General features: G+C 37.0%; 1 protein-coding gene and 1 long non-coding RNA gene across 2 annotated transcripts in view; both read left to right on the forward strand.

The window, feature by feature from the left end:
* Positions 1-1,708: 1,708 nt before the first annotated feature.
* On the forward strand, positions 1,709-3,423 carry LOC115947811. Its single transcript, XR_004081669.1, has 3 exons — positions 1,709-1,804; positions 2,689-2,737; positions 3,368-3,423. It is a non-coding gene; the product is annotated as an uncharacterized LOC115947811 (long non-coding RNA).
* Positions 3,424-8,864: 5,441 nt separating this feature from the next.
* Positions 8,865-9,334, forward strand: part of BOLL (boule homolog, RNA binding protein) — a 20,961-nt gene continuing 20,491 nt past the window's right edge. Inside the window, exon 1 of the mRNA XM_005415952.1 lies at positions 8,865-9,071. The gene's annotated coding sequence lies outside the window, so the exon portion shown is untranslated. The remainder of the gene's footprint in view (positions 9,072-9,334) is intronic.

The raw sequence follows: 9,334 nt of genomic DNA on the forward strand, positions 1-9,334 counted from the left end.
CCCCGCTCGGTGCCGGTGCGGGGAGCCAGGGGGAGCCTCCGGGAAAGGGCGGCCTTGGGAAGAGTTCGTGCCAGCGTGGTGCTGTCCCTTGTAATTCTTCAGGGGGTATTTACTTATTATGAGATTATCCACATGGACACGTCAGGAAAGGTGGGGTGGAGTGCAGCAAGGGTGAAAGCCCTGGAAAGAGGTGAGGAAGAGATTATACAGTGAGATGGAAAATAGAACGGCTAGGGCTCCGCACGCTGGTAGTCACTGGGGATGTAAGACTATTCAAAATTACAGTTATCAGCTTTAAAGGCAGTCAGGCTCTATGGGAATATTAATTTGTCCCTGGTTTCTAAAGTAATTCCCTAATGAACATGTTTGGCACCTGTTGGCAGTCACTGACTAAGGAAGAAAATAAAAGAGAACCTCCTTACCTTAACCAGTCATTAGCTACTAGCAAATACCTGGCTACAGGGCATAATTGCTACTTAAAGGATGTGAAATTTATATATGTATATACACACCCAATATATAAATTTAGAATTCCATGTTTAAAAAGGTCTAGAACTTCTGTTAAGGGTATTGAGGCATTTATCATATTCAACACCAAAAAAATGCTAATTGAGGGACAGATCTAGATATCACTGAACTTTTTCATTAGATTCTTTCTAAATTTTATGTTAAAATGTAAAAATAGATATATGCCACCGTTATTTTGCTTTTTTCAGAGAAAAAAGTCACAAAATAAGTAACATTAAAAGAAGATAGAAAATATTCACATTGAAGAAACATTTATGGAGAGAAGAGACTGTAAGAGAATGAAGGATTTAACCCCAGCCTGCATTGTACAAGACAGAGAATATAATACCAAGTGGCTGCAACAAAGAGGGGGGGGGAACCCCAAACCAACTAAAAAAACTTATTATTTATCCACAGACTGACTTTAGAAGACTAATTTAAAGACAACTGAGAAGGTAATTACCATGAAGTGTTTTAATAGAGGGAATTATTATTGCTTCATGTAGAAATATGTTGCAGATCTTTCCTGTATGTTGTGAAATCATACTAACTTTTATCATTGGTTTAATTATTTGGGAACAACACAGTGCTGCTGTCATAGCTGAAGTCTGCATCTACCAAAAACTCTGCAGTGTGTTGCACAGACAGATTTGTATAACTTATTAAAGAACTTTATCCTTCCTAGGATAAGTTTTACACATTTAATATTAGAGAGAGATTTATTGTCAAATGAATTGTCTTCTGACATCAAAGGTTTAAAACCTTTTAATTCTCCCCTTATATCACAATACCTTTGACACCTGAAGTCTTTAACTGGAAAAGGTCTACAGGAAATCTACAGATTTTAAGTTTCATAAAAATCAAACCTACAGGGAACACTGGACAAAGTGTATTTTTTATCTGTTTGTCCACAAGATGCAGAGGTTTTAGAATTATGTATGGTACAGCTAAGTGAGGGTTTAGTTAAATTCTTCTGTAGAAGAGAATAAAAGGTTGTCTATTTTTGTGACTGCATCTCTAGATGCTTCTGAGGCATCTGCATTTATCTGCTTTTCTTTGTAGAGAACCATGAATTATGAAGGAAAAGAGCAATTGGTTTTGATACTTCTTGATGTCTAATAAAAAAGAGAGTGCTTACATAGAAAGTTTAAAGAAAGCAAAATTGCTTGGTGATACGTGTATATAACAGGTTTCATACAGTCCCCTGTACAAAGACACTGCTGTGTTGTCCATACCTACTTCAGGTATAGGAAGAGATTTTTGAGAAGACTCAAGGAATTCACTCAAACTAAGAAAGGTAAGATAGATAAAAACATCTACGTGTTTGTCTGAACATAAGTCAGCAAGTGCCTGCAATATCTATTTTTATGTGGATTTTTTTTTACACTCATTTTGCTCCATCTTCATCCTTAAGGCACACAATTGTTCCTCAGTGGGCGTAGTTTGTATCATAAACTGGCTGAAAATACAGTTGTCTTGGAGCTGTGCTGAAGCACAGCTTACATAAGCCAGTACTTGTACCTAGACACTGCATTTTGGGAAGCCCTTGAAATTAAATGTTCTGCTGGGAGCCAAAAGTGGTTCTCCTGTACCAATTGAACGGGGCTGATGAAGTGTGAAAACTGACAGATTTTCCTGTGTGATGAACATCTAACTCGCAAGGCAGGGAAAACAATGGGGGAAAAGGTTTGATTTCTTCACAAATGCATTCACACTGACAGCAATTCATAACCAATTTTAGCATTGATGAGACTTAGGTAAAGCTATTGGTGAGAAAATGTTTTGCTCGATAATTCTTAAAGAAGTGATTTTTTAAAGCCTTAGTGGTTATTGTGGCTCTGCTGTTACATCATGAACATGATATTATAAAACAATTTTTAAAAATGATATAATTTATTTATACAAATATGTACTTGTTGCTAAGTTTCACTCCCATTTTGGCACAGCAACCCCAAGTCATGTTTTGCCTTTAAAACTATAATTATGCTTTTAGGCTGGGTAAAAAATGCAATGTAAAAAAAAATGCAACTGCTAAACTCAGTGTAAAGGAAATGTAGTTACATTTTCATTTTCTAAACATACTGCATATATTTTCAATTTTTATATTTTAAATATATTTACACACACACATTGATTCAGTGTCTTTTTTTTTGTTAATTCTTGTTTTGTCTTGCTTCCTAGATCTTTGAAAAAGCTTCACTATACTTACACATCACGTTGTATCTTCTAGGTAGTATAAATGTTGTGTCTTCTCTAACTTAACAAGAGAGACTTTTGTGATATGCCTCTGTCTTAATTATGTTCTTGTTCCAGATTAAGTCACTGATGAATTCTTTTCAGTCTGCTGATACTTTCAGGCAAATCCCATGTTATTAATAATTAAAATGCTGTTGTTATAGAAGATTCCTGCAAATTCTTAGCTCTGAGGAATAATCCTTTATTTTAGGAGTATTGTTTTCCCCAAAGATATGCCAATTAAGTGTGAGAAATGGTAAAATCAGGACCTCAAATTAGATCATAGTTGATCCTATTTCACAGCCTCCACTTACTATATAGACACAGACCCAAGCCTGAGTGGAGCCTAGATTAGGCAAAGCCTGGAATGAAAAGTGGGGTAAAATCTGAGATAGATTCTGTAAACAGTCATAGCAGGTAGCAATAATTGAACCAAATTTTGTTGACAGGAAAGGGTAGATTCCTGGTAAGAAAGTGATTCTTCCACCAAGAAGAATATACCTTCTTGGCACCAGGTATAAAGAAGGAAGTGACATTAGAAATTTTTTAAGGGAGAATGGTAAAATGTCTTATTTAGTTTTGTAAATAACTAACCATTTTTTCCCAATCTGATTTTCAATGGTAGATGTTTGCCAAGAATTAAGTTCACTTACATGAAGATTCACATCATAAGTCACACCCTTCTTCAGATTTTTGGCCAAAGAGATTGAAGTTGGAGAAGTTAACAAGTAACTGAAAATAAGGTTTTTAATGGACAGCCTGAGATAATCCCAGAAGTCATGCTACAATCTAGGTAAAACAGTTTATTCATTCGTGCAAACAGTGAAGATTTCTCAAGTTGCCATGTTTAGTTTTTGTCTAGTTTTTAAGGAGGGAAGAGAAGGCATGTAATATACATTATAGCAGAAATTTTCTTGAGGATTTGAAGGAGTCTTGAAGATGAATTCTTACTCAAGTCTAATGATAATAATAATGACTCTTGTTTAAGGTAGGTGTAATTCCACTTAATGAGAACATTTACCAATGACTGTTTTTCACAGAGTTCTTTTTAAGTCCTCTGATCATTGCTTTTAGTATTTCTTCAGCTGTGACACATACACAGAAATTTAATTGTAGTTGTTGCTAACTTTCAGACTATGTGAACCTGTTAAGTACTGTGAAGAGTAGATGTATTTCATTTCCTCCATTCTTTGGTAATTACTTAAGAGTAGGTTCAAGTGTACTGTGTACCTTGCTAGCTCAATGGACATATTCAGCGTTAGAAATGTACATGGCACCCACACACTTACCTGCAATTTTTTGGGATTATTTGGCTTATCATGAACTGCACAGTTGCTGAGGAAGCAGCATTAGTTTTAAATGATACCTATTAGCCAGGAATTCATCCTACTAAGGATAGAAAGTATTCTGGTAATATTCTAGTTCAAAAGCTACCCTTACAGTCTCTAATCTTGCTACCTCAGAAGGAAATTGCTACCAACATCAGAAGGAGTAATGTAAAGAGTTTTGAGAAAATCTGGTCAATATACCAAGAATGGAATTTAGGCTATTCTTCTGTCTGTTAATCATACAACATTCCTCATTGCCTTACTAGTTTTGGACATAAGTTAATTATGAGCATCCTGGACCATTGAGGTTCTATGCAGTAGCCTAACCACCAGGAGAAAAGAATTAATTTAAATTCTTTCTGCAGGGTCCTGACAAGGATGTGAGGGAAAGTATCAAATAACCCATTTGCAGTGGGTCTATGTGGGGAGAATGTTGGTGATGAGAGCCTGAAATCCATTCTATTTCAGGTGCTGGTACAGGTCCAGTCGCAAGGATAGAAGATCTGCACATTGGAGAAGAGAACAATAGCTCATGGCTTCAACTGAGAGGTCAGTTTGCACTCAGAAATTGCTCCATGATGTGAACCAAGTCGATAAATTAGGATAATCCAGAGATTTGCTTCAAAAACTGCCCCTTGATCCAAACAAAAATGCTAAACCAGATGCACCTGAAGCAAGTAAGTGTTAAAAATACATTGCTGTCTTTAGATCACCTGTGTCTGACTGGTCTCACAAGGAAAGAGCTATACCCACATTTGGCTCATGTCAAAGAAAGCTGGTTTCCTGTGAAAAAAAGTCAAGACAGTATTTCCCAGCCATATTTCTAACAGCTTCTACACTGATTAAAGTGGTAGTATATGCAAACAGAAAACAGTTACCCTGTAAAATCTTCCTTTTTAAACTGAAGCTAAAATTATATGCAGGCTGGTCTAGTCCTTGATACCACTTCCAAAAAGAGGGTTACATGAATCTGAAAATTGCTAAAAACATATTTATGTTTAGTTCTTTTTCCATATGTGTAAAGTTGGCCCCTCTCTCTCAATACATTAGGAAAAGTCACCTCAAAAAAAAACCAATCTGATTATGATCACACTGTAATCCTCAAAATAACTTAAATTCCTCTGGTATTAATTGAACACGATTTTAAGAAGATTAAAAATATTTTCCATCAGGGATGGAGTGTATTTAATCTTTTATTGCAAAATCTCATGTTCCTTAATGTCAGGTTAGAAGGATGTGGAAAAAAAAAGCCTAATGACTAATCTAAGTAAGCTTGTTTTCCTGAAATTTGCCACTGTGGGAGTATAGCATGCATAAATTGGAAGAATTGTTAACCACTGTTTATCTGTGTCTTTTTTGAGTGGGGTTCAATCAGCTGTTGGTTAAAATCTATTTGCTATCCTAACTTCCACTGTACTTTACATCAGGATTAGCACAACTGAAGCATTCTGCAAACACAAGGCCAGGAGTGTTTTACTCCCAAATACACAGATTTACAGACTAATCACTAATAAAATGTGTTGGGCAAACTTAGAGTCACCTGTTTACTTTGTGGTTTGGAAGAATCCTCTCATTCTAACCAGTTACCCTCTTTTCATCTCATTTTAGAGGTACAGTCAGACTTGGTAGCAAGATTTGGGAGATTCAGGTGTATTAACTCTTCAGGCTATGCAGATGTCAAAAGGCAACAGAGCTTTTCTCATAGATACTTTGCATGTTTGATGGTCAAAGATGCCAAGAAATGGTTTTATGAGCAGATATTATACACAATGAGCCTCAGTGAGCCATACTTGGACACAGCACTTTTCAAAGGTTTGTGATTTGGGGAAGGATAGGAAAAAACTAAGGAAGAATGGAAGAATGATGTCTCTTGTTTTGTAAATCCCAAGGTCCATAGTGTGGGCCAAAAGTTACACTGGATTATTTCCTATGAGCCACTACAAATAAAACAAATGGAATTTAAATGACCTGTTTGTCCAAACACTTATACCCCCTTGAACTGAATGGAAAGCAAAAGGTAAAAAACATTTCAGAGCTCACGGATGTCCTGAGACTGTATTCTACCAAATGTAGGAAAAAGAGTGAATTGCAAATTGAGCAAAATAATATAGAAACAAAGCATAAAAGTCCTGTAATCACTCACACAGATAAGTGATCTCATAAAGTTAGATTCTAACTGAAACAATATGGAAAAACCTCTTCAAATTCAGTGTTAAGTAAGAAAATAATAGCAATCCATTTTAAAAATCAATGCTTTCAGTTCTTCCTATGTATCTACTAATTGTTTTTAAATAAGGGGGACAGAGACAAGAGCAGATGAGCAGGAGTGTTGTTAGGGCAACAAGAAACAAAGTAGAAGCTAGAGACAAAGGTTAGAGAGAATGGTGGAAACTGGGAGGGAGTGAGAAGTCACAGCTCATAGAGAAGAGAGATGTGCCCAACCCAAAAAGGGAATGTTGTGGGAAAAGGGCCTGCAGTATGGAAATATCATATAAGAGAAATACACCCATTTGAATAAATGGAAAACTTACCAGAAATGAGTAACTTCTGCATTTTTCACGTAGCACTGACCATAACTTTTACACAGAGGAACTTCTTAGGTGACCACCATCAGTGCTTCTAAGCACTGTTAACTGCCTCGAGAGGTCTTCTCCAAGTCCTTGAATACCTAAGACCTCTTGGGTTTTTCAGTTTGAGCTCAGGGTGTAGAGAATCCTGTCACAAGCTTGTAAGAGAAATCAGTGTGTACATCTTCATAAGATACTTTTTTTTTTTTAATACAGTTGTGTATGCAACAGAGACAGAAGCCAATCTTCTAGCAACATGCTAAGAAACATTGTTATGAGCTTCAGCGCAGGAAGTAAGTAATCTTTCATCAGGTACACCTTCTGACAAGAATATATTTATATTTCCATGAAAAGATCTTACAAGGTTGGTGGGAAAACTAGCATTGTTATTCACAGATAATAATAATAGTAGCAAAAATGGTAGTATGTCTTTTCAAGGTCAGTGAATCAGTGAAATAGCAATTTGTTGTAAGGCCTCTGTATTACTCATAAAATATACTTGACTTTTTCTGCCTAGAGGATTTTTTCCTCCTCCCAATTAATTTTTGTCTCTATTTTTCTCTCTTGCTTTTTCTTCAGTTTATTTTTCCTCACTTAACCTCCTTCTCTGATGCTAAAAAAAGGACAAAAGGCGAAAACCTACAGGCACCAGCATAGTCAGACTCTTGTCTTTTACTGCCTTTTTACTGTCCAGCACTGCCTTTTAATTTGTGGGAGAGAACAGCAGGGGAGATCATTTCATGCTGTATATATTGCTGACATGTGGAATCAGGAAAAACAGTTGCACTCCTGACTTCCTTTGAGGGTGGCTGCCTCAGCCTGGAAACAATTCCCTTAATGAAGCAGCCATGCAGTACCAGGGCAGCCCATCAGCCTTTGTTGCGATATTCAAATCTTGTATGCATGGCAGTATTTTATAGCAGCTCTACTCCTAATCTTTCTACATTTATAGGTGTGTTGAATTTTCAGGTTTTAAAGCATCACAGTAAAAAATAGCTCAATCTTTCTCATTTATTTGCAAAAGTCCTATTTTTGTCACAACTGTCTTATTTTAAATGTAAATGTCCCAGATTTGGGTTTCTTAACTAAAGGCAGAGGTATAATGTAGAAGATAAAACAATTAAAACTGTAAAATACACTTTCATGTCTCTGAATGTTTGTTTGTTCTTTCAGCTGTTCTCACTTTAAATTCTCCAAATCAAGATATGAAGCACATGAAAGGCTTGGGCTATTCTGCCTTTCACATCATTAAAATGTAGTGCTGTTCTCAGGATAAGCTTTGTTGCTGTCTGATAAATATTCATAAAATGAATGCAATTCAGCAGAGTTCTATAATCTCACAAAATAAGTGCTTCTAAAAAATCCTATCAGCTCTGCTGAAATTGCCTTTACTTTTATACAATTTTCTCAGCTAAAAAACCCCAAAAAACCAATAGTAAGAGTTAAGCATTATATTGTTATATATTACAGACACAGAATTATTAGTAATTTTTCTGGGATTGTGGGTTTTTATTCTATGTGATAAGAGTAATGTTGCAGAAACTGATAGGTGTTGAAGCAACACCAAAAAATTAAGGAGAAGTGGAGAGTCCCATAAGGGCTGCAAGTCTGTGCTGTGCCTCAGGGAGCCTTACATGATGTGAAGGCTGTTTGGTTTAGGTGGGATGGATATAATTTGCATAAAGCAAAATACAAATATTTTAATTCAACTAAAATTTAAGGTAAACATTGTCAAGATACTCTTCCTTGAAGTCTTTATTTTAAAGCACCAAAAAAATGTAAACCATGAGAGTAACTAATGATAGTAGTGAGCCTGACTTTGAGTCTTGGGGTGACTTAGCCTGTGCATGTTTGATCACTTTGAAAAACAGCTTTCCCTCTGGCGTGGTTCTCTCAGCACACACTTGTCTGCATACCAGCTCCTGCTGTCATCAGATCAAGGATTTTTGTCAGGCTGCACCTTCGTACCTGCATTGATGATGAGTTTGGCATTTGAAAGACTCTTTTTTCCAGACCTGTTTAATACCAGAGATATTCTAAGGGCAAAATGCATTTGCAGACAGGATGAAATAATGGAACAGGAGGGCAGGTTGTAGTGCTGTTCAGTAAATGACCACAGAAGCACACTTGACACAAGCATTACTATTGGTGCTTCTCCTCCAGTTCAGTAAGGGTGGGAAAAAGAATATTTTGAGTTTGAGTATTTTGGGGAGTGGTCATTAATGTGCTATTTTCCAGCTCTCTTGAGCAGACCAAAAATTTTACCTCCAAGTTCATCCTTGGAGATGACCCACAGCTGTTTTCAAGCTAGCCTGCCTGCTCAAGAGTCTTTTGGGAACCTTAGGAAGATTCTTTGAGTTGAAATAGGACTTTTACTTCACATTGATGGCTGTTCAGTTTAAGCTATATTCTGACCCCCATCAAGTATGGCCTGGTAAGTCAAACACAGGTAACTGCCTCCCCGGGCATTTTTGTTTTTGTCCTGCAGAGGCCAGATGAAATGTGTTACCCTGTTTTCTTCCGTTTCACACCCTAGTTGGGAGAATAAACCCAGCTGGGATTTGCCTTCCCAGGTGATGGGGTAATTGCTGGAGGGAGGTTCCTGGGCTGACTCAGAGCTTCAAAGCACGGTTCCGAGGGGTGGTACCGACACCCTCCTCAGAGCTACCACCGCGGGGAGCCAGCCAGGACCATCCG

The sequence above is a fragment of the Geospiza fortis genome, unplaced genomic scaffold, assembly GCF_000277835.1.
Source record: "Geospiza fortis unplaced genomic scaffold, GeoFor_1.0 scaffold112, whole genome shotgun sequence".
NCBI lineage: Eukaryota > Metazoa > Chordata > Aves > Passeriformes > Thraupidae > Geospiza > Geospiza fortis.